Source organism: Phasianus colchicus, chromosome 4 (genome assembly GCF_987193195.1).
Source record: "Phasianus colchicus chromosome 4, bPhaCol1.hap1.1, whole genome shotgun sequence".
Taxonomy (NCBI): Eukaryota; Metazoa; Chordata; class Aves; order Galliformes; family Phasianidae; genus Phasianus; species Phasianus colchicus.
In genome coordinates, this window is record NC_143439.1 from 40584100 (window position 1) to 40610920 (window position 26821).

A 26821-nucleotide genomic window follows, 5' to 3' on the forward strand; every position below is an offset into this window, starting at 1 on the left:
TTCTGTTGGCCCATGATATCTGAGGCAGATGGTGGTATGACCCACCAATGTTACACTGCAGTTTTGTTGTTGTGTGACAGACAGCAGCAGAGGGGCAGTCTGACAACATGGTGTCAGACATAGAAGTACATATGAAGCAAAGGTGTGTCATTTGTATGGTAACTGCTGAGTCACGGCCTGTACCACTGATTGAGCACCTGAGGTAAGGACCCAGCCAGCCTTGGGAGCACAGGTGAAGGCAATTCAACTGTGCCACCAGAAGGGGTGGAGCCTGGCTGCACCTCTCTTAGACCTCACTTAAGGGCTGACTGCCACAAGGGAAGAATCTCTGCTTGGAGATTACCCCTTTGCGAAGTCTTCTCAGGGAGCCTACATCTTTGGAAATAGGTATGCACTTTTCATTTGTAACACCTTTCAGTTCATGCTAGTCTCTTTGTTATTGCATCTCCTGTATTGCTATTCTACTACATTGATCTTTCTGATTGTTATAGTCTTTGAATTCCTCTATGTAGAGAAAATGGCACCCATGCACATTCACTGACGCTTGATGAGTGTTTTTGGAGACCAAACAGCGAATGTGAGCATAATGAGGTGGTTGATGCATTTCCATGGTGGTGGTAGAAACATTAGTCACTCTGAGCAGCCTGGTGTTGTGGTTGGTGACCCTGCTGGTGGCAGAGGGGTTGAAACTAAATGATTTTTGAGGTCTTTTCAACCCAGGCCATTCTCCAATTCACTAGTTCAGATGTTTGAGTGCAACATGCAGACTGTTGTTCATTGATGGTAAAAATACATAGGTAATGATGATAGCTATGTTGAAAAACAGTGTTTTATAGCTGAGAACTTGCTCTATCAACTAGTATTACTGTACTTTTTGTATCTGTTCTGGTTTCCATGGAAATAAATAGGAGGCATTACATTCAGAGCAACCTATGTATAATATACTCAGCTATTCAATTACTCTTCATATCAGTGTAAAATGGCAAATCCAGGTTTTTGTTCCCTGTGAAACTGTTAAGGTCATCAAGTGCATTAATTAGCTTTAATGACCCTGATGAGCCTCACCTGCATCCCCACATCCCCAGGCCACCTGGGCTCTACTAGTAGCCTGGGGCTGCTCCCAGCTTGGCATAATGAGTCCTGCCTCAAGCTGGCCCCACCTGTGGTTTGACTCCCCATCTTGACCTTCATTTGACTCCTGTACTGTATTATGATCTGGATGGCTGATTGGACCTGGCCACCGAACTCTAGGGTTGTATTGATTGCCTTGCTTGGATGCTGTGGGATGTGCTTTGGCTGTAGAGGTCTTTTCACAGTCATCTGTGAGGTGCTCTCTGCTCCAGCCTGTCCTCTTGTCAAGGGGCAGGCTTGCTTTAGTGGCTCATGCCGCGTTTATTTGAGATCCCTCCCCTAGGAGGGAAGGTCAGACTAGCAGTGGGTTTAAGTGTGCCTTCAGGAATGCTCAAGAGGTAACTTTATGGTTTTTTTTCCTTTCTCAAAAATGCTTTGATAACTAAGCTGGTAGCTTCACTATCTGTTAAGTGAGGTGGTAGATTACTATGCATTTTCAAGGCATACAAAGAAGTAAGTGCAAGCTTCAGGACGTATGAATATTAGGAGACAATTTGTTCCTCATTTTATATCTGACTGTAAACCCAGACTTCAGCTGTTTGCTTGTGGGAGAATGTGTTTTTTTTTTCCATGGAGTATGTATACCTGCTCACATTTCTAAGGTTGAGTGGATGAATATATGCGTATCTATTCATATGTCCTTGTACTGTTTACACATAACAAAATTTGTCCTTAAAATCTCCCTAGAAAATCAATGTATTTATCATTGCTTAAGATCATTTTACTAGTGATCTTCTGCAGAAGTCGCATGTTACAGTTCTTTTTAATATTGATACTGGCAAACATGCATGTGAATATTTGTTATTTTTTATAATTAAGTATCAGTATATCTGTTATTAGTATTTGCTGCTACATAGACAGTATTCTTATGATATGTATGAGCTGAAAGCATTGCATCCATGTAGCCTGGTTGGTGATGGAAGTTAAAAACAAATGTAGAAGTTATTTCAGATCTGTTGAACTTCATTGCCTTCATAGCTGTGATAGAGTGCGTTACCTATTTGCAGTGATAAGCAAAAGATTTATCTGTCCAGACCATCAAAGTCTCCTAGTAAGGCAATAAAACTTTATCCTTACTTTAATTTCTTGAGTTTTCCTTTTGTTGATATGGTTAAAATACAGTACAGCAAAATGAAATGCTTTGACTTCAGAGTTTAATATGCTGCTGGAAAAGGAGTTGAAAAAATTAAAATTGCTAGGGAGAGTTTAACTGTTGTCAGAGATTCTGGAATTTCACCTATAGAATTGAAGTTGGAACAATCATATACTTTTCAAGCTAAGACTGATTTCAAATCCTATTTTTAATCTGTAATTCATGTATTTGAGGAAGTAGTTCATCTATGAAAGTACTGTTGTAGGATAATGGCACTATCTACGTTATATGCATACACGTATTGCTAAGCAATGATAAGCACAGACATTGACACCAATTGTATCAGGGATCCTGCTGTCAGCCATTTTGCCATATCTGCAATGAAGGGGCATGAGTGCTGCTGCAGTGGTTGCAGGTTGCAGTGATCAGTGGAGATCAAGTAATGAGTTCTAAAAGTAGCCTTACCCTTTTGTGTAAGCATTCTTTGAAAAGAAATTCTCTATATCTTTCTCATTTTAATGACAGAAGGTGAAAATCGCTCACAAATACTACCTTCTTGAGTTTAATTAGTTAAATTTACATTTGAATGTCAGGTTTAGAAGCTCGGTACCCTCACTGCTAGCAATTGAAGCCAGGTGCTTGAAGCTAGTCCCAAACTAACCTTTGTTCTTTGTAGTAGTCATATTGAAGGGGAGAAGGTGATTATGCTGCAGGATGTCAAAGGAAATTGCAGTGACCCGTGCTCTTTATTCTCGAGCAATATGGTAACTTGTAATTCATAAAAACAAGGGAACATTTTTAGTAATTTCAGTAAGTTTATTTCAAGTTTTATGATGCGTCAACACATACTTCTACTGGTGAACATAGCTGTAGTTACTAGGCATGGTACTTTGGTGCTTAAAATCTGCCCAACAAATAGTTTTCAGTTCAGCAATAGTCAAGTCTGTAGTTAACTTTATGCACATCTGTAAATAAACAGCTCCACTCATCTTTTTTTTTTTTTTTGCTTTTTTATTTCTAATACCTTACTTTGCTCTCAGACTGGACAACTGGACTTTGACAGTTGCTTAGTAGCATGAATCATGCTTGTACAAGAATCATGTACCATGATTCTTACTGTACTTTGAAGCACTGATTAGTACTGGAGCTAAAACTTGTTTTTTTCACGGGTATAATTGTTTTCATGAATATCCAAAACCAAGCAACAACAAAACAAAAGCCAAGCAGTCAACAACGAAAAGCCCAGTTGTCTTCTCTCCCTCTTTATTTCCCAGTTCTCTTACAGTGAGTGACAGTTCAGAATGTCAGTGTCCTGCAGTTAATTTACTGTGGCAGCATTTATTAAACAATAGGAAATGTGTGTTGTGAGCCAATGGATAAACTTCGGTGGATCTTATCAGTGGTTAAAATAATCTACTTGGGCAAGCTATCCTCATTTATATTGTGGTTCTTGTAAAATCAAACAGCAGCAAACCATTTCTCTTGGTTTCAGCTAGGACAGAGTTGATTTTTCCTTCATAGGAAGGAAAGTTGTGTCTATGTTTTGGCTATGAAAGCAAAAGTGTTTAGCATAGTGATGTTCTGATTGTTGCTGAGCAGCTCTGTACAGAGTGCGAATTTCAGTTTTTCGCTTTCTCATACTGCTCCCCCAGTGAGAGGGGTGGGGAGGCACAAGGAGCTGGGAGGGGACAGAACCAGGATAGCTGTCCTGAACTGGCCAAAGGGATATTCCATCCTGTATGATAATAACATGTGAATAAAAACTTGATAAATGATGATGAGTTGGCCAGAGAGCAATCACTGCTCAGAGACTGGCTGGGCGGTCTGTGTGTGATGAGAGATTGCCTTCTTCACAAAGTGTTTTATGTATATATTGTTATCATTGCTATTATTATTTTATCTTCCTTTCCTGTCTTAGTAAATGGCTTTTATCTCATATCTTGAAAGTTCTACTCCCCACCCCCTGGGTTGGAGGGACAAGGTAGCAGGAAATAAGCAAATAACTGTTGTATTTAGCTGCCTGGTGAGTTATATCCAACAGCATTTCATGTAAAGACAACCTTACAGAGTTTCATCTGTCTCAATTAATAATTACAACACAAAGTAAGCATCAGGAATAACTAGAAGAAAAACGTCCTTCTCATTTCTTTGCCTGTGTCACTCACGTGACTGCTTTTAACTCATGCTCATTTTGCTAATCTTAGAAGTTTTAGTCCCAAATCTGAGCCAGCAGGTATCAAAAGGTAATACTGGGGCTTCCAGTGTCAGTGTTGACCAGAAACAACTGTTACTACCGATCTAATGATCCAAGAACAGTTTGATTTTTATTCTTAATAATTGAAGTGTCATGTATTGGCTGCCATGGACCACTTGATAGGCAGCACTTGTTTTTATTATTGATAGTTTTCTTTGGTCAATTTCTTGTAAGGAAACAAAGGCAGTATTTTTATTTGAGTATCTTCTGTTTGTAATCTAGGAATGCCTCAGGAAGGTAACCTTGATGTGGATGATATGGATGAAAAGGGAGGTAAGCACTTACGATTTTTTAAAGAATGTGAAATATACCTTGTGTGTTTACAGGATTGTCTTCTTGAAGCTGCATTTACTGTGCTATACAGTTTTTTAGCCTGCTTTTAAGCATAAAAGCAATCCTGTTTATATAGTGAAGGATTTGCATTCTCAGTTGTATTTGCACTTAAATATCCTGATAGATTGAGGCTTTTGCCTTGTCACTAGACTTCATAATTTTTGTTAATCTTTCTAAGGTTAAAATATTAAGATTAAACTATCATTTTTCAACATTTTTGAAGAGTCCCACGATATTTTAAGAGTAGTTCTATGTATCAAGCCTTTTGGTAGTATGTACAGAGATGAGATTTTATAAAGCTAACTATTTGTAGAAGGAAATACAAAATGAAAATCCTTCATTAAAGATGCTTTTGTAGATATGTTACAGGAAAATATGAAAGTGGATAGAGTAATTCCATGTATTGAAATTATAGCTCTCTACTTTCTGCATGGAGTTACAAGCTGTAATGGAACCGAGGCACTTACTAGTACTTTTTCCATGTCATTTATTGCATTTAATGAATCAGGAGGCCAGATACTAGACTGTGCAACTGAAATTTCACAGTCAGAATGTTTGATTATATATGTGAAGTAATTTAGTCATCAAATAGTGCTATTAAATTTAGGATGCCTTTAAAGCACTGTTTCTATTGTTGTTTTCACATTCTATTTTGCTGGCAATAAATCATTTTGAAGCAATTCATTTCTTACATGGTGAGAGATAGACAGCAGATCCTGAACTCAGCAGGTGACACATTAAATTCAGAGATGTGTCAGTCACATTTAAAGCATATGGCTAACTCCTACAGCAGATCACTCCAGTGGAAAAAAACAGTTTCTGTGCAGTTCTCTATCCATGTCAAGCTGAAACAGAATTTTATTTTTCTTCATGTTGAGAATGAACTCCTTATGAATATTCTATGCTTTGTCACCAAGTACCAATAAAACTAACTGATATTCATGTTTAAAATCTGATGTTCATACCAGGAAAGGCCAGTCCAGAACTTTGAATTAAGGCCACTTTGATTATACTATACTTGTACATGATATATCTTAAAGTTGCAAGTAAACAAAAATCAAGATTTCTATTTCTTATTGTGTAATAAGTTGTACTTCAGACATCCCTTGGTATTCACCTTTTGGGATCCACTGGAGTGTAAGGAGGAGACTTTCTCCAAAGCCTTCAGGTTCCAGTCTGATAAAATGCAGAGAGACTTGAACTAGCCGGGATATCTGCTCTGCTGCAGGTTGTAGCACTTGCTTCTGAATGGGACTGGCACCTCCAGCACAAGTCCTCACAGCCAGGTTTGTCTGGTAGGAGTTTGGATAAATCATAAATAAGACCTGGGGGATCTATTTAATGAAGTACAAAATTTAATCAATGACAAACTTGCACTTGAAACATCATAAACATCATTTTGTCAGTTTTAGCAACAATGAAAGTTAGTTACATCTTCATTTTAATGCACTTAAGTAACTGCTCTTGCATGTCAGTGTGCAAGCTTGACTTCAAACTTTCTGTGCAGCTGTAGTTAGGCTGTGGTGTATAGTTGCTCTGGATGTTATATTTGAACTGTCCAAACCAGTTAATGTTAAGTGCTTGTTTTGCACCTTGGTCTGCAAAGAATGATGTGTAATGTCTGTAGCAATTGCGTTTTACCTCTTGTCTCTGTTACTTAATATTAAACTTTAGATTACACTGAACTGTGTAACTCTGCAAATTTTTTCTGAATCCTTTGCATCTATCTTTTCAGTTAATCCCTTTAAAGGGAAACTATATAGTACCAAATCTTACAGGGCTTAATTTTTGGAGCTTTCATGAGTACTGAGCAAGGATTAAAAATTCTGAGAGGCAGTATGTTCTGATGATCAGCTGCCATTTGCCATATATCAGAGCTGTTCAGATTTAATAGATGTCTCGTATCTCTTATTGTTATTATGATTCTAATGGTAATGTAATTTTTCTCTAACAGACTTTCTCCTATGAAATTAGCGTTGAATGTATTTTTTTCCTTTGATACTAATCACTGTATCTATAAATGGAGTGAAAATGGATGAAGATATGACAGATGCAACTTCTTAATTGACATTTATGGTGGACTCTCTAGGTACACTTTCATACCAGAACACCATCAGTATTTCCCTTAAGTAATGTGTTGGCTCTTGTCAAATACTTATTTGAAAGGTCAGTTGTGTTGGTGATAGCTCTCATTCTCTCCTGTTGCTACTGCTTCCTTTTCTGTCACTAGCTGACATTAGAGAGAAAGCAAGTATAGCAGCCAGGAGACCTCCATGTCAGCATTAAAAGATACCCCAAAGACAGTGAGGATGGTACTTGTATTTGTGGTAAGGTGTGACTGACTTAAGGAAAGTAGCATAGCAGTCTTGTGACTGCTTTTGGACAGGTAGACTTTTTAGCATATGACACAATCTCCAGGCTGTTTTCGTGTGTGTAGATCAATCTACAATTACTTTTCCTCTCTATATGATGTCACCTCTCCTTACAATCTCTCCAGTGTGCAATATGTGCTCTTTAGTCAAGTGTCAAGGTTTGCAGTGTGCTCATGCATGTTTCAATATTTCATGTTGAAGCACACTTAATGCTAAATATAAATCAGAAAAACTCTCATCTGAAGTAAATCTATGCATTTGATTTTGTCACACTTAAATAACAAATATTACGTATTCCAGATCTCTGCATGAATTTGTGTCCCATAGCTGTATCCCTTCCTTTTCCCATTCCTTTCTGAAGTGAAACTGTTTGGGATCTGGGGGGCAACTAGGAAGAGAAATTAGAAAATGGAATTATGAGATACACAGGTGGCTCTCATTTTAACTGCTGTGCTTACAATCAAGTTCAATGTGGTACTTCTTTGTGGATGTCATGCCACTCTTAAGGTCAAAATATTCGGTAGCTGTTCGCATTTGGATCAGGAAGATGCCCAACTGACTGCTGGTATTCTAAGAGTGCATAAAATGACATCTTGCCTTTTCTCTTGTAATTATTATTGTGAACTTCTGTGAGGATGAGAAATGAGTTTACTTTTTTAGAAGTGGTTCTCAGAGGACTGAGCCTGTTCTTTAAACTTTGATCATTGCTGGCTACTACTGAAAATCTTTTTCTCATGTGTATCTCTAAACAATGAAGGGATTGCACTGTGAGTGAGGATTCCCATCATTCACCATTAAGATTGCTTATCTGGAGATTTCTGGCTGCATGAGGCTGCGTGCACATGTTTTCTGTTAATTTCTTGCATACTGTTTACTTGTGTGTACCAACTTCCTTTATTCTAGAAATCTGACTTATCAGGGAAGTAGGAATAGTACATAAGATGTAACTTAGAAGTATATGGCATGTAGCTGCTTCATGAATATGCTCAACATCAGTTAAGAAAAAAACCCGAAAAAGTATGAAGCAAGCTCAAACTGTCCACTCTAAATATAAACATATACTTCAGAGTAGCCAGTTCTAGAGAGCTGAAATCAACTTGGAAGCAAATTACCTGAGTGAGTTTGGGAATTTTAATTTAAACAAATGTGAACAATAAAGGGAAGTCCAAGGTAACTTCTAGTAAGTAAAGTCGTAAAGGCTTAACAAGAAAGCAGTGAGTGCTGGTTCACGTATACTGGTTCTGGTGCGGTTCTTTGAGATCTAGCTATTCAGAATTTTGTACAGTAAAATACAATTTATTTGTATTATTTAATTTTATCAATTTTTTTAAGCAATTATAGTTTTACTTACATTTCTGTAAAGTATTTTTTCAGCTCAATGTATATGAAGTTCTGAATAATTGTTTTGTTAAAATATTCATAGAAGTTAATGTCGTCTTGAGACTTGTGTATTTTCTGTTTATCTTGATAATATGTATCAACTATTTTTCCCATTTCACTTAATCTTGAATTTTTCCTGTGAGTCTTACTCCATAGTTCCAAGGACTGCATTGGATCGAAGCAAACACATTTGGTTTAGAAAGTGTTTTTTCATGTTTAGTGAAATACGGACTAAGAGAGAGATCTACCTGGCTTGACTTGATATTTAAATGCTTACTCTTACTCTGCTGTAATCAGTGATCTTTTGCTCTCTAGGTCGATCAGATGCTGTAACTATTACTGTTAATACCTAGTTCTCTTAAGGTACTTCCTGGAATCTTATATGTAATTTTCAATTACTTCTATATCTCTGGATCAGTAAGTATTTCTGAAAAGACCTAGGCAATTTGAAATGCAGTGACTTTAGCCATCTTCAGCACCACTCTAGGTGGAAGATTAGGAATGGATTCTTCCTTACTTGTATAGTAATGATCTCATGCAATTTGAAATGAAAGAAGAGCATCTGAAAACAAGCAAAACTGAAGTGTGCTGTTATGCTTGACCATTTTTCATGCCTGAGATCTTTGTCTCTGAAATAATAAAAGCCAAACTTTAAAGCTCTTTCTGAAAACTAGATCATTATTACTAAAAAAGCAAAATATATGAAATTGAAATTCTTATTGTGTGATAAATGGATGAGAATAATAAAGGATGTGTTCATCTTACATAGGGAAACTGCATTTTGTAAGTCTGTTATTTGCAAGTCAGGAAAATAAGCAGTTTTGTCCAACCATCATTCATGACTGCATTAAATTTCCCTATTTTTTACTAGTAGTGCACAATCTAAGAAAAAACAGATTTGATTGTTTTTACTCTGATTTTTACTTAGTCCAGCCTTCTAATCCATACTTCTCCAATAAGGATGTGGTGTAGGACCATGTCAAAGGTCTTGCAGAAGACCAGGTAGATGATACTAGTTGTCTTTTTTTTGTCCATTGATGCTGTTGCTCCATCATAGAAGGCTGCCAGACTGGTCAGGAATAATTTGTTCATGGTGAGGTCATACTGACGGTCTCAAATCACCTCCTTGTCTCACATCTGCCTCAACATATTCTACTGCTCATACTAGGCACCTCCAACCCACAGGCTGAGCACTGCTCAACTTGCATTATGGCCTGCCTCCTGCCCTGTACCATTGTGACACTGTGATGTTAGGCTGGTTGGTGGCTGTGCCCTGTCTGCACAATTCCCATTCAGCATCAACAGATCATGGGAGCAAAACCAACTGTACTTGGGCTGAAACAAGGGCATGGATATGGTGCAGTGCCAACTCAAATTATGGTAAACAAGTTTATGGATTATGGTCCTGTGAACAGCAAAAATTATGCTACTTTGCTTTCTTTTTTCAGAAAGGAATTTGAGGATTGGTTTGAGGATTGCAAAATTGATGTTTTTTTATTATGCCATTTTCAGTTGACATAAATATATTTCAAATAGACTTGTATGTCAGATATACAAATATTTCAAATGTATGGAGCTGCAATCAGGCATTCAATTCAAATTATAGTTTGGTTATGTCTCTTTACTAGATCTTCGCAAGACCTCTCTTACCACGAAAAAATAATCTCTTGCTTCACAATTATGCCTTATTTATCTCATCACTTTTTGACAGTGCATTCATGAAAAACTTTTTTCAAGGATGAAGTATGTGAAGAATAAAACTAAATCAAAAGTCTGAACACCTTTGGAATTCACTAAGAACTGCAGCCATTTCTTTTGTACCAGACACTGATGTATTAGTTTTGCAGAAACAAGATGAAATATCTCAATAGTATGTTTTTGTTGCCCTCTTTTTAAATGTTATATGCGTTATTTCTGGAGCAGCCTTCATTAATGCCTCCTATTTTATTGTCTAGGCCTGTTATGTCTGAGGCTGCTGGTGGTATGACAGTGGGCATAGAACGTTCCCACCAATACTCCATTACGTGTTATGGCTGTGTGACAGATAGTAGTGGAGTGGTAGTCTGGCAGTGTGGAGTCTGATGTGGAAGTGTATATGGAGCAAAGGTGTGCCTTTGAATTCTTCCATGCCAGGAAACATTGACATTCATTGATGCTTACTGAAAGTTTGTAGTCACCAAACAGTATATGTTAGTGCAGTGAGACAGTGACCTGTACATTTTGGCACTGGTGACAGCAGTGTGGGAGGCAAACCATGCTGTGGATGGCCATGCATAGCTGTAATGATATGAAATGAAAAGCATCTTGATAAACTAATCTGCACAACTGCATATTATTACCAGGAGACTATATAAGAAGCTGAATATTGGCTTCTATGCTTTAGAAATGTTGGAATGTGGTAAAGTGGGGCCCAGGTGGGTCCTACAGATGTTCCTACACAGGAACAGAAGAATTGCATATACAAATTTGTCAATAACTATTGAAAAAGTACAAGTCTGATGGTGATTACTTTCAGAGCAGACTAGTTGTTTGCAGATTATTTTGGGGGGTGGGGAAATGTGTAAAAGCAATGTAAAAGACCAGGGGTCTTTTAACATCACTTTTCTTTGTGTGGTAGACCACGGCTGCAGTTATCCTCACAGGTAGTAGCCTTTTGCTGAAATTCCAGTAATTTATTTAATCCATACATGGATTTAGCTTGGGATCTGTGACTGGTTTGCCCAGGAATATCTGGCCAAAAATGAAGCCATGCTGAACAGAAATTTCTCTACTTCTGAGATTATTTCCATTCTCTCCATACCATGCTTTATTTTTTTCCTCCTCATATCTGGAGAAAATTGCACTAAAGAAAGTCCTGCTTGTGCTTATGTGGCTCTCTTACATCAACACAGCTTTTGAATGAAAGCGTTCTACAAATTGTTTTAATGGGAAAAGATCTTTGAGTTTATGTTCTTCTGAGATGTTTTGTAGTAAATTTGACAGCTTAGCTGATTCTTTACATAATCTAAGGAAAGAAAACAGTCTCCTTTGCATAAGCTTGATGGGAGCACTTAATTCTATGTTTCAACATTTATTGAGGTTTCTGAGTTATATTCAAAAATATGAAAACTGATATTGAGAAGTATGATTATTTTCAGGTAGAACTGTTTTCAGTGGGGCTTTCCCTAATCTGGACAGATCTTGCTAATGCAAAAATGCATTTTAGGAAATTAAGTCAAAATGTCACCTTATTTAGTCTTCCATAACCCTTTAGCACACGATAATCTGAATTTATTCTGATGATATCATGATTTTACTAGTCTATAAAAGTCTGTCATTATCTCTGTGCACATTCAGAATAGTAACTTAGTCTTTATGTAATGATTTATCACTTACTTCCCTCCACATTACACTTGCTAATTCACTAAGTCTCATTTTGTGCAGTAGAACAGTATTATTAAAAAATCCAATTTATGGGTAGGTAAACTGGGTCACACAGAGTTTGAGGGCTTTGCCAGCTGGCTGACAGCAAGTCAGCTTTAATGAGGAGTAGGCTCAAACTGCCTTGATATTCAGTATGCTTTCATATGTTACCCTATCAGTTGAATATAGTTCACTTGAATTTGAAATCATGTTGCTAAAACAAAGCTCTCCCATGTGTGCAGGCTGGTGGGTAAGTGTGTTAGTGTGTGTGGAAAAAAATCACATCATCTAGAAATAAAAGGTTTTTTTCACAAAAGTTAGTTTGGCTATGTAAGATACTCCACTGAGATGGTTCTTGTCAATTTGAAAGCTTTATTCTGTTTGGCTGTGAGGCTGTAATCTGTGTTATGGATTAACTCATTATACAATACTCTCCAGTCTTGATGGTAGTAATTTTTTTTTCTAAGGCAAATTATCTTTCACTAATCTTACTGATACTCCACTTAGACCACTGCTGCTCTACTGTTAACTTTTTGTTTTTGATTTTTAAATGTCTCCCTGTCATCTGCACACTATACAATTTTCTAGGGCACTATATTATCATGAGATTTTCTTGTGGGTGAAAAATAAATCACTCAAAACTTTTATATGCAAAATACTTGAGAACACGCTGGAGCTTATAATCTTACTAGAAATCTTCATAACAACTACCCAGTGATGACCTAGTTAGGGTGTTGACAAGTAAGAATACTTACTGATAATACTGTAGACCTTGTGGAAGTTCCTTAATATTTCTTCCAATTCTTTTTTCTTTTTTTCATAAGACTCAGAACTGACAGCTGTAAAACAGTTTAAAATTGCTATTGCTTGAATTGAGCTATTAGGTACACCTGGATAGCTGAGTGCTGGTGAAGTAGCTCTGTTGTACTCAAGATCTGGAGTGAAGACAGACAGGACCATTAGTATTATTACAAGTGGTGGGGATCTTATTAAGTTTGTGGTAGGAAATATCTTAAAGTTCTTTGAAGGCCTTATTTTGTTCTCAGTTACCATATTTCCTGCCAATGTCTGCTATTAAAAGTGAGTATAATGGATAAGGGATGAAAAGAGTAAGAGAGTATTCCTATATACTGAATTTGTTTTCTATACAACTTTGTTGCATCTAATTAGTACATACTAACAAATATTAATTAGACTCATTTGTTTTGCTACAAAGAAGGAAGATTTTTTGGCTTTAATGAATTTATTCAGAACAAGAAAATGACAGTGCTTAACCACCAAGTTTATTGATTCAACTATCTGTTGAGTTTACACAAGGATAATTATTTGTAAATTGGGTGACTGCTTCAGTACCATTGTAAAACGTTCATTGAAATATCAGGTGCATTTTTTTATTCTTACATAAAAGCATGTATGAAATTCCAGCAAATATTAGCACAAATCTTCCAAGAATCATGATACTTTCTAGCATGGGAAATAAACACATTGCACTAGTTTTTTCTGAGAATCTGAATAAGAAGTAACACTTCTTAGCCATTCAATACGAACTTTTCTAAACTGGCTAAAAGGAGATATTTATAGTACAGAAGTGATTAGTATACCTGAGTACATGTTTTGGACAATGTGTACTTACAAATAGTGCATAAAGTGTTGGGTGAACACTATACATGTATCATTGTAGACAAAGGAAATACTCTATTCGTTATAGTAGTCTTTAAATAAGCTTCAGTATAGTAACTACCCTAATACCTGTGATTTGTGATGAAATGAAAAATCACAAGTTGGAAGGGACCTATAAGGATCATCGAGTCCTTCTCCTGTCTCTACACTGGACCACCCAAAAAACAGACCATATGACTGAGAACATTGTCCAGATGCTTCTTGAACTATGGCAAGCTTAGGGTCATAACTAGTGCCTTGGAGAGACTGTTCCAGTGCCCAACCACCATCTGGTGAAGAACCAGCTGGCTAGCCCTCCCCTGGCACAGCTTAATGTTGTTACCTTGGGTCATATCACCCTCACTGAAAAGAGGAGAACAGTACTGCCCCTATGGTCCCCTTGTGAGGATCTGTAGGCCACAATGTAATTTCTCCTCAGTCTCCTCTTCTCTTTGTTGAACAAAGCAAGGGACTTCAATCACACTTCGTTTGTTTTCTCTTCTAGACCCTTCACCATGCTTTTGTTGTTCATTTGGCTGTGTGGTCCCAGGATGCTTCTTATAGCATCTGTTAGTTGACAAAAATATATTTGTACCATCCCTTTTCTTGCAAATTGGACGTTTCTCCCTTAAACTCAATACTAATGAACTAGTCATGAGTTGCGAATTAACTTGCAGTCAGATCTGAGCTGTAAATCATTTTTGTAACTTATGAAAATGTTGGTCAATTTGTGTTGTGTTCCTCCTTCCTAATAGCAAGAACAAAATATGATTTTTTTCATTAAGCAGTTTTTTCAAAGATCCATTTCTTTTATTTTCTCTGCACTTCTGCATTGCATGACTTCTTTGGAATGTTCACCAAATTCATGAATCTCTAAACTATTTTTTTGGATGAAAGTGGGACAAAAACATTGTATCTCTTTTCCTTTCATTTCTTGAATTTATGACTGACCCGTAGCTATTCATCTTTATCTTCATTACTCTGATTCCAGTGAAAAACCTTTTTTGTTTTAGATACCCAAGGGACTAATTGCAGCATTTTTTTCTTTGTAGTGAGGATATCTGAGAGGAATGACTATTCATTCAGGTTTCTGACAAAAGAATAACTGTTGAAACATGCCTTAAACAGTATCTGAATCTGTGAAAAAGTTGCGGATTTGGAGTGGACAATTGAGTAAACTGGAAGTATTGTAGTAAACAGAAGTCAGTGAGGATTTTGACGCGATACTTTTGAAGAAGCCACAGGTTATATGGGCTCTTGCCAATAAGTCACAAAAGTCATCCTTGTGAAAAAACATGAACCACATCAGATGATGTGATTGCCCAACGTCAGCTTGAATATGCCATTTTTCACAGAATTTGTTACAGAGCTATTTTATATATATACCAAGGAATTTAATTCCTCTAAAACTTTTCCATTTGTATCTTGGCTACCTGTGCCTTAATTAATCATTGTGCTGCAGGCATATTAAGCAGACTGAATCTTAGTGGGCCATCCTGTCATCCTAAATTCAGAGAGGTAAGGTCTTTCTTTTCTTGTAACTGTAGTTCATACAGGTGTTTACTATCAGTGCAGAGAAAGCATGTGCATGAACCTTCTCTCTGGACACATGTTCTTCACCTTTTTGGTGATACACAAGAAAAAACACAGCCGTAACATCATTTGTGATATTCTTTGCAAATCTGAAAGAAGTTTCATTTGCCTACATGTTGCTAAATTAGTAGGTGACAATTGTTAAGGAGGCTGCTGAAGTTCTAATTGGTATTTCTACTACCATCCGCTGAGGTAGACAAAATGCATTATTTTCCTGCTGCTGACACACAAAGGTCATTTGTGAGAACACTGACTCAAGTAGTGGTGTCATCGTTAATGGAAAGAACAGAGGCTGATACTTGGGCATATTTTTAATAGCTTTTTGCAAATTGTGTGGGCAGCTGCTATTTCATTATTTATTCTCAACTTATGAATCTCCAGTAGTATTTGTAGAGGCAAATAAAGATTTTCAAAAACAAAACTTGAAGCAGAGTGGACACTTGCAAAGGCAAATGCTGATTTTTCAGACAAAGTACCATTTGAATTCTTCAATCAAGTTTCAGGATTCTGTAGTAATAAGGTCCTTGTAAAGAACAAAACAGTGGTTAATGAGTTCTGTTTCATTTCTCTGTCTTTATATGGCACCCCATGGCTCTAAATATTTGATATATTATTCAACATATAGAAATATAGAACTGACAGTAGTACTCAAGCTCAGTAATTATAAGGCATCTACTTATCTCTTCATAGTTCTAAGACTGTAGTAGAATAAACACTTAAGAGAATGTTTCATCTTCAGCAGAGCAGACTATTTAATTTCGGTCTTGTATGATATATATTCCTGCCTATGAAGTACCAAAATGCTTTACAAAACAATCAAATAAATAGCAAAGTGAATATATGGACAAACTTAGCAATTTGTATCATGCTCAGTAAAGCTAAATGGATGTTTCACTCCCAAAAGTGAAATTCTGCTCGCTTAGTGCTTTGGTGAAAATAAAAATCTCACAGATTTCACTTTTGATGTGTTCACTTTGAGCTATTCTTTCTTACTACAACCCAGGGTGATTTGAATTTTTCACACAGAATTTGAAACTTAAAGATATGAGGAAAAGAAATTGGAAGGATGATATTTTGATACCTGGGTCTATTCCAGTATGGCACTGGAATTATTCACAGGGACTATGAAGCTAACAATTTACAATACATGATCTGTGAAATAAATAAGAAGAAAGATTCCAAATTCTCACATAGAATTAAAGGAGTATATTTATCAGTCATATTGTCCATTAATTTATTTTCATGTCTTTCTTCAGAAACTTGGATTTTTCTATTTAAGTTTCAATCCATTTAAAGTGTGATTGGATATTAACCATCCTTGTAATCAGATGCAAAGAGACAAAGGGAAGCGTGGTACCTGTGGTCATACAAGGAGAATTGTTACTGACCTAGGAATGAGTAGGTCCTTGGTCTTCATGCTTAGAAGAGAGACTGGTAGTTATGAAATACGTTGGAAGGGAGGTAAGACTTGTGTCAAATGTATTCACACTGATGGAGGTACTGTAAGTTGGAGAGAGATGTAAACTCATGAAATTTATTAGACATTAGTGAAGCTCCTGAAGACCCAGCTGTTATCTTTGTATGAACAATGTGCAATGTTTACAATTATAGCAGAAGAAAGAGCAGATGGCTCTTTTGGCGGTGATGGGAATTGCAGACTTGCAAGTGCATCTCTTTAAGTTGGTCACAGGCAGCTAAGTGCTCCACTGGAGGTACGCAGCACAGTGCAGCCTGGAGACTATTGCTCTCATAGGGATGCTGCTACAAGACTTTATTCAAAACAAAGACTTTACAAATGAGCCAGCATTAAAATCCTTGACTGAAAAAAAAAAAAAAACATTCTCAATTTGCATTTGCCATCCCCAGGGAAAAATATACAGAACAACCAAACTTGACACACTAAACAGAAATATTTTTTACCAGTAGTTTTTTGTAAAACTCTTTGGTCTGAAGGAGCTTACATCAGTTGAGAGTCTAGTTCTGACTAACTTTCTGTTTCAGGAGGAGCTCAAAATGCACAGCTCAATTATTACTGAAGTAATCAACTGTTAAAGTTGTGTAACTGGTGAAAAGGATTTTGCCATACCTTGGTTGCTTGGATACCTAAACCAAACCTCACATTCATGTTTTTAAGATTTATGTTATTTTTCTTTGAAACCAAAACAAACAAGAACAAATTTCATTTGGTCATGCTATGAAATGTTAAAAAGAACTCTTCTGTTGGCCAAACCATGCACACTACACTATAGCAATAAAAAAAAAAAAGAGAAAAAAGAGGGGAGTGGGGGAGAACTGCATATTAATGATTTGTATCTGTATTTCAAACATGGATTACTACTCTTTTGAAAAACAGCACACGTGTGAAATAAGAAACAATGTTCACACTCTATTCTTTATTTTGGCACTGACCTTAGTGTAACACCCCTGTCTACTTGACCTGTACTGTCATCTGCAATGTAGCATTTTCATTGCCCTTCAGCATCTGTTGAGCAATTATATAGCAGTCCTAAAATTGTGATGGGAAAATTATCTAAGCTTCATATAGACTTTGAAAAGATATCACTCTTCTATATCTGAGAATGGCTGAATTTTGGGTGATGTATATTGTCTGTCTGGAAGGCTTTGTGACCACTTTTTCAAGAGTGTATCAAAATGAGGAAATATAAATTGACTCCAGGAATTACAGATTAAAACAAATGGAAAATGATTAGTAAAATTATCTTATTAACGAGTCTCTACTCAGCCTGCACTGTTAGAATTTCTTCATGAATGAGCAAACTGCATGTACTTGCAGAAACTGATGGTAGGGAAGAGTTTTAACCTTTGCAAAGAAACATAGTTTCTCTGGTGACAACTGAAAAATGCACTCTTCCGTACTCCTAGCACAGTCAAATAGAATTGCTTACTCTGCTTTTCACTAGTTTAAGATATTTACATACAGGAAAAGGATATGAAAACAAGTAGATAAATGTAGGATAGAGTTTCATCTATGCTGGCACTAGATGAAGGTACTGTGCTCCAAGGACAGGTCTTGTAAATTTATATAGCTTTCCTTTAAGCTTCAAAACCGTGATTTGTTATTTTGATGCTCAACTGTAGTACCCAGAGGTGGTACTAAAGTGCCTCACATCTTTCACAATACCTGCTCCTCTGTAAAATTTCTGACCATTTTGATATCGTAAAACCTACTGAGTCAATAGCACTGTCCAGTGCTATATATGTGTTGGTATGTGTTTGTAACAACTTTTTCTCCTATGGAAATGTTTCTCTCCTGTACATGTTTTCTAAGCTGTGCCAGCCTGAATTATGTATTTTATGATTTCTGAAAATGCCTACATTGGCCTGAACTATGGTTACAACGCTTGTTTCTATTTCTTACTACATCCTATGCAAACTGGTTAAAGCAAAAAGAGAAATCTGTTTTACTAACTAAATCTGCACTATTTCTATTGACAGTTACTTTACTGTCAATATTGATAGTTTTGTAACAAGTTGTCAGTGTCCACCCACTGAGTTTCCCTAATAGGCATCAATTAAACACCATTATATAGTCTTGGAAACAAAACAGCCATTTCAAGTTGTAGGAATAAAATATAAAGTAAAATATGGTCATGACATTGATATGCTGAACGATGCTGCTGATGTTATGCGCCATTTCTGATCCACTACTGGGGAAAAAGCTTTTTTTTTTTTTCTTTTTAAAGTCTCTACTATTTTAATGGTAACGTGGTCTGCTTTGCAGGACATACAGCTATAAAACCACTTTCACTGCATTAATTTTTAAAATGTTTATTGTTCATTTTTGAAATGAAATGTAAGTTTTAGACAACACCTCAGCCTTGCTGTATGGGTATTCAGATCATGGCATGTAGCTGCTATAAAATTACTGTACTTGTGTGCATCAATCAATAACATGTTTTGAAACATGCTTAAAACAGTAATCCTTTTTTTTTTTTTCTCACATAGCTCTTCAGTAGCCTAGAGTGAAAATTATATAAGCACCTGAGCAACAACAGCAACACTAAACAGTAATTAATAATAGCAAGAACTATTCCTTCTTTTTTTGTATATTTTCTAAATATTTTATGAGTTTCAGCTTTAGAATGTTGAATTAATCTGTTTCATATTCTCTGTTGAGTTTAATGTGTGACTATGCTTTAAAAGCAGGAAATTTCGCGAGTTTTAAGTAGGTAGCTATTACTTTTTTTTATCCCTTCAATTAAGGCACAGAGAAAATTTTGTGCAGCCTTTTGAAAATCTTGAAAATAAGATGAATCAGCTTTTAAAAATACACACAATTTAGATTGCAAAGTCCTGAATTATTGAAAGCAAAGGCTACTCAGGATTTGTGACCCTTACTGGCTCTGCTCGATTTATAAATGAAGCAAACTTACCCTTGGCTTCTGTGGAGCCTTATAATAAATGTGGCTTCTAAAGACAGCAAATACAGAAGTTAGAAAAAGGGAACTTTCTTCAATAATAGAAACAGAGCTGATGATCTCTATGAGCAGATAAAATCTGTGAGAATGCAAGTCCTCACCTTTAGTAATTAATTGGTAGATATAGTTTGAAAACAGCTTCACAAAAACAGTATCCCTACAGAGTTTCTTCATGCTCTTACATGGAGTTTACCTTAGCAATCTTCTTTCCAGTATTATAAAGAAATGATTTTTCTTTGGTGCAAACTAGGTTGTAATTTTATGTGAAACAATCACTAAAATATAGAAGACATACATATTTAAAACTTCTGGTCAATAAGATGGGAAGAACATGTCAATAGGTATTGAATCTGGAAACTAACTATAGTAAATACAGCAACAACAAAAAACAGCTACAAAACCAGGCCACTAATTTCATATAATGTATTCCTTTATTGGGTATGCTACTGTACTTAATCACTGCCATTTATAATTCAATATTTAGGACTTAAAAATCAAATTGCACTTCTTATTTCTTCTAAGACTCCTTATACAGGAGAGGGCTGGTGTCAGCTTGATACTGCAGTATTGTCCCATGGCTCTTTCATGCAGCTGAAAAACACTTTACTGAATAATCTCCACTGAGCAAAAAGCCTTTTTAAGAGAATTACAGAGAGTAGAAAAAATGGTGAGGAAAATGAAGAAAGTTAAGAAACAAACTTCCTAACCGTTATCACCTCCTTTTCATAATTCTTATTTCCGCTCCTATGAACTGAATGAAGAAAAAAAGAAATCTCACTGATTTAAAATCAAAACTGATTGTTGCTGGATTCAAATGACTGTTTCACAGTGGACTGTATTTTTAATCATGAGTCAAAAAGCCCCCATGCTAAAATTATGCACGTGGTGGGCAATTGTGCAGTTTGATGCAAGTTATACATTAGGATTTGCAAATTACTGTTTACATAGGAGAAAAGGTGTTCTCTTTTGATTACTCTGCCTGATTAAAAAAACACTGTCTATTGTGTAGAGAGCAGAAGCCAATTTCTATATGCTGGCTCATTATTCCTGTACGTATAAATTGCTTGACAATATATTAGTAAGATTTTGAGATTCAGCTATGTTAGAGCAGAGTGATGCGTAAGAATATTTTTTGTCTATGCCATGTCCACTCAGATAAAAAATGTATCTATTTGTTTTCTGAAATGCAAGATTGTGCACAGACAGTATGAGAATCTCAAATTAGTCACTGTTAATTCATGACATCCTCATGAATTTTTGAGTGTGTAAATCCTATGATGTACCAGGACATATGTTTCATTGAGTATGATACTTCTTATCTAGTTTTTAATCACTTTTTCTTAACTGTTAATTTTTCCCAAATTTAGATTTGATAAGGTATTAGGGTAATGCTTAAGTATTCTAATTATGGTCTTTAAAATTCATTTTTATTTCCAAAAGATGTATTCTGGTACAGTTTATTCCCTTTAAAATTCCCTAGTAATTTCTTTAACTTTTGGAGTAACTCTTGTCAAGTTTTAAGAAGACTGACTGAAGATATTTGGTCTTCAGCTCGTACACAAGGGTGTACCTTTGTTAACTTCAGGGAATGGTACTTATTTGCAGTAACTGCAGATGTGCACCATCGGCATACAAAATACTTTGCATTAAACTGTCTCTGTCAAAGCATAGGAAGTAGGAGCACAAGAAAAAAGTTCTATTTCTTGCAGCTCTGGGAAGGATATTAGGTGAACTCTCCAATAGTGTTTCTGCACACTGCTTTACAGGGAATTAAGTTAAGCCATCAAAATATTCAAACAAACATTGACAACTGGCTGTGTAAACGTAGTGTTCCCTTTGCGCACTGTAAGTTCCGACATGTCATTTCCCTACATAAATTTCTGTTTCACCTCATACATATGGTGCCACCTGCTGAACTGCTTAATGTTTTTCTTGCCTGGATAGAAGGAATAGGGGGGGAGATGGCAGTTCTTAACTTGATTTATTTATTTATTTTTCTCTCAGATGTACATAACGTGTGTGTAACAGATATTTACCTAAAAATGCATACCAAATACATAGCAGATTGAAATACTGTTTGTAACTGAAAGGGTTCTACACTGCTTGCAGAAAGCAAACCATAAATCAAGGAGTTTTGTCTTTTTGGATCCATCCACTTTTTTGATGGTACTATTTGCTACATACTCTCCTGTATATTTTTATCCTAGCAATTTACAGAAGTATTTGAGTGAGAAGGCTTCTTTTCTCCCTGGCATTTTTGCCAGTGAAAATGCAGTTCTGAATGAGTTGTTTGTTCGTGGTTGCGAATGAGATGCTGGAAGAGAATGGAGATATGAAAGGCAAAAGATGAAATAAAAAACCAGACATAGCACAAGCCTTGGCTCTGTTATCAGCAGTCTGCAAACAGTCTTGTTGAACATCATTATCTTACTGGAAAGCTTTTTCAGTATAGTTAATAGGTCACAAGATAATTACTGAGCAGTTAGTCAAAACAACAACAACAAAAAAACGAAGATAATTTTTTTTTTTATACTTATCTAACCATGGATTTTGCTTATGCTTCCAGGTGCTTCACAGTTATAAAAGCTGAAATATCATTGTGTTAAAATACCACCTGCTGCAGGTGCCAGAGCAACACAGCAATGGCAAAATGTTGGTGGGAAGAACATCTGGGACAATGCCTTCTGTCCTTGTCTGGCAGGATAGAATACTGAACTCTCTTCTTTAACCTCTCCACTCTTGGCACTTTCCTGTACGATGGACCTCAGAATGATGCAAGACTGTAGTCTTTGTGACAGAATCCCTCTGAGAGTGAAACAATTTCTTTTCATCTGTTGTCTTTCCCCTGGGCACCTACCATAGCTTTTTTCTGTGTTTCTCAAACTTTTTCACTGGAGCATTTTTCAGAAAATTTGTAGTTCTTCTCCATCCCAAACCAACAGATTTTTGGAGAGTTGTTAAAATCATTATCTGCATTAGTATTAAGCAATTCAAATGCATAGTTAGGTCATTAAAGACCTGCAGAGCTAATGAGACACTCTTTCATTACTCCTTTTTCCTGTCGTCCAAGGTCATCTCACTGAGGGGACTCTCAGCTGTACACTCATGATCCCAGGTTTTGCATTACTCTATAGTCTGCAGTGTAGTCCTTTAGATAGCAGCATCTATTAGCATTTTGATGAGACCCTGCAGGCTCTCTGCTGTTATTTCCGTGTAGCTCTCTCCAGACATTGTGATACACCATGCCACCACACGCCTTTCAGCTGTACTGCCTTCTGCACACTGCCTTAGCCCAAACTCACATCTCCAGTATCACACAGTAGCCTTCAGCTTTCATTTTGTGGCACCTAGACCCATTACGTGATCTTTAATTCAATTTTTACATGCATCACTCTAGGAGCCAGACCTGGCTCCTGGCAAGAAGGAGCTGGGCTGCGGATGTGCCAGGCTGGGGGTACCAGCTTTAGTAAGGGGAGTATACGCTTATGGCAGCTCTGGATAGTTGAGAGTTGAGAAGTTCCTGCACACCTCTTCTTCCAGAGAAGGCTTATGCTTTCTGGTTGGTGTTGAATAGTCCAAGATCTACTCATAGTCATCCTGATTTTAGTTAATGTAGGTAAGATCAGATGGCTAGCAGGGCACAAATGAAGTGTGGTAGGTCTCTACTGGGTGGTAGCCTCTTCGGATGGCCTTGCTCAGGTAGGGGTTCAGTTGACCCTGTCTGTTCAGGGCAGAGGCAGGCTGACCTCGTCCATCACAGGAACAGCATATGAGCAGCGACTCAGCTGGCACCAAGTCTGTTGGGCTTCTGACTTTTGGCATTCTCCTGATAGGTGATGTTGACAAAATCTTTTTATCTGTGTATACCTTGCTTTCATCCTCAGTGAAGCCTGTGTAATGCTCTCAAATTGCTTGGAAAGCATGCTGAGATCTAGTCATAATAGACAATGTAAGAGTTAGGACTTACTATTTCGTTATTAACTTGCTTCACTACATTATGTATCTAACTTTGGGACTTGCTTTCTTTGTTACTTTGAAGTTTATTATGTCACTGTTGTTTTTAATATGCATGGCAGTAATTATGAATATCAGTGTATACACAATGACTAAGTGTAAGTATATGCTTACTGACCTTGCTATTATAATAAACTTTCTTCAAGTATTTGTTGTCCGTCTAGAGACGTCTTATAAACTGTATAGTTATTAAAGTTGCTAGTTTTTACTATGAAATACAAAAGTGGAAAACAGATATAACTATGTCCTCAAGTGCCTGCTTAATTTTAAAATAAGTCTGCTTTTTGTTTTCTCTTGACTCAGTCAGTCCTGCAAGGATTCTTGTCTTGATGATTTCAAATGAACTGTTCACATATTTAACTGTTAATGAGATAAAGATGGGTTTTGTTGGATTGGATTCTGCTTGACAAAGACCATTAAATTTTAGATATTTGCTACGCTGAGAAGAAATTAATTTCATACTGAAGATAACAGCTGAAAACACTGGAGGCAATGTTTCTTAAACAGTTGATAAAAATGATAAATTTAACTTGTAGCTATCCAGCCTTTTATAATATAAATGATATTGTCCCAAGGATGCTGATTATTATTATTATTATTATTATTTTAAATGACTGTCACTGTCTGTAGTTGCCAAATAATAAACCTAGAAATTTGTAATGAATCTAGACACCCACATTATATGCCAAATTTTGACCTTTAAACTAGTTCTTGTATCTCATGAAAAAATAGAGGTCTGCAGCACAACTGCTGACACATCCTTAACTGTAGCATTGCTACTGGGCGCCACTATAATATAGTACATATTTCTTTGTGAAAGAACTGAAAGCTGCAATAATATAGCTTAACTTTATGGTATCGAAATTCTCTGTGTTTGTACCTCCAGGGAGAAAAACAATTAGAGAAAGACAATCTACCTAAATAGTCTGGGAACTGAATTGCACTGTCTATGCTTCATTACCTTCCCTCTTTCTCATCTCACACTTTCCACAAATAGCATGATTATGTTTACCTGACATCTTCATGCTTCCCTGCTGAGCAAGCTGAGGAAGCCTGGCAGCTGAGATCGGCTGTGCTTTCTGTGAAGAACAACCTATATTTAAATGGTCCAATTCTTCAGCCATTTCAGTGAGAATCTTCAGAGCATCCTTGAACTCAGAAAAGAAAAATCTCTGAAATGGCTTTTTTTTTTTTTTTTTTTAAATGAAATGATAGTAACTAGTGTTAGCGTGGCTGAAAATGTATTGATAATTGTTTAGTTGCTGGATAGATGGGCATGCCCAGAAATGCTAGATGTTGTCTCAGAAAGTGCTGTGATTGGTAGAAGGCTTACCAAAGGTGCCTCTTATCAGAAGTTGTTCAAGAGTGTTTCTTTTCAGAAGCTATTTTACTCTGCAACAGTAGTCCCTTTTAGTTGCACTCGAATAAAATACCTTTTACAGATATAAACCTTACTATAAAGAAAAAGATCTGGAAGAAAGTCTGCAATGAAAGTTACCAAATGGTTTTTCAGTGACTGCTTTGGAGAACTGAATCATAAATCCAGAACAACAGAAAGACTTGAGAAATACACAGGTTGCCCTTATACATAGCACGTGCTTTCTGTTTCAGACTTCTCAGGTAACAGAGAACAATTCAGTGCTTTCTTGTTCTGAATTGCCAAATTATAATTCTGATAAGCAAAATAATAATAATAATAATTGGACGCAATTCTTCAAATTAGAAAACAATATTACATGTAAGAATTTAATGACATTTCACGGTACTTACTGTTAATTAATAAACTATGACTGTATGAGTCTTAGCAACAGCAAACAGGACCTGGAGATGTATATATTTTATATTACACTAATATGGGCTCAGATCCTTCAATCTCTCATTCAAGTAAAAGATTTTATATAAAAGAGTATTACTGCATTAACATTTTAAAACATTTGTATAGATGTGTAATTTCTGCAACTGCTGTTTCATGCATTTTTGTAAACTATAGAAAGTGATGCAAGGGACCAGACCTGCTCTGATTTGTATGTTTGTGGCTTCTTTTTTCTTAGTGCTTCTTAAAAAATAATAACTAGTTAGGGTTTCTAGAGGTTTTAGAACCAGCTGGCTTTAACTGGAACTTAGTCACTTTTAGGTTTAAGCTCTATCACCTGTCTCCACATTTCATCTCCTAGTGCCAAGAAAATATTAACAGCCAACATCATATTTCACAGTTTCCCTTAGATTTTGGAAACAAGCCACTTACACAATCTTGTTAGCCTTTCCCCTGCTTTATTTCTCTTGAATGTTAGCATATTTCTATCATGGAATCTGACAGTATTAATTTTATCAAAGCTTATTTTGGCCCAATGACAGTGAGTGTTTAGAAACACCCTCAAATCAAATATGGGCCACAGAGATCTTTTTCCGTAAGTGGATTTAAGTTCTAAGTGAGACTGAACAAATGGGGATCTCTCAGTAATGTGGAGTCACCAGCTGAGGGTCTAGATCTTAAAGTGAGAGAGAGCAGATCTCTAGGACCCAGCTCTGAAACAGCTTCCAGAACAAGCAACCACATGGCCAATGTGGTGGAGTGCTTTGCTTACCCAATTAGTAGTGGCAGAAGGCAATACTGATGCAGCTTTGCTGCTTTTAGAGACCAACCTGGCATTTCTGTGAAATGCTCTGCCACACAGTTGTGTAGCAGGTCATTCAGAACCAAGTGCAAGACTTCTATGTTGCAGGACATTTCACAGTGTTAGGCTTACTCAGAGAGACCTTCCTGAAAGTGTGTACTATGTGCTAAACTACAGATTGGTTAGTTGCATGGAAAATATCTCAGTTTTCTGTTGCTATTAAAAAGAAATGAGAGGGGGGGGAAAAAAAAAAGAAGAAAGGAAAGCACAGCTTTCTAGACCGATGTCTTGAGAAGTAGAAATAAGCAAGTCCATTATTAATAACTCCAAAAATATCTCTTCAGCTTTTCCTATATTGGGTTAGCTTTGTGATGGGTGCCAATCTGCCTGCTTTCACTGATTAAAATAAAACTGCAGTGATTTACACCTGTGTTGACTCAGCACACTTGCCCTTGTAAGTAGCCTGTGATAAAATAGATCAATAAATAAAATAAAAGCACAAATCCTGTACTATATAGATATTGTTTAAATAATTC

The 26821-nt window shown here is 36.5% G+C and overlaps 1 long non-coding RNA gene across 1 annotated transcript; it reads left to right on the plus strand.

The window, feature by feature from the left end:
- Window positions 1-312: 312 nt before the first annotated feature.
- Window positions 313-22865, plus strand: LOC116239120 (uncharacterized). The gene is made up of 3 exons (XR_004169062.2): window positions 313-387; window positions 4701-4751; window positions 22223-22865. It is a non-coding gene; the product is annotated as an uncharacterized LOC116239120 (long non-coding RNA).
- The last annotated feature ends 3956 nt before the right edge of the window (window positions 22866-26821 follow it).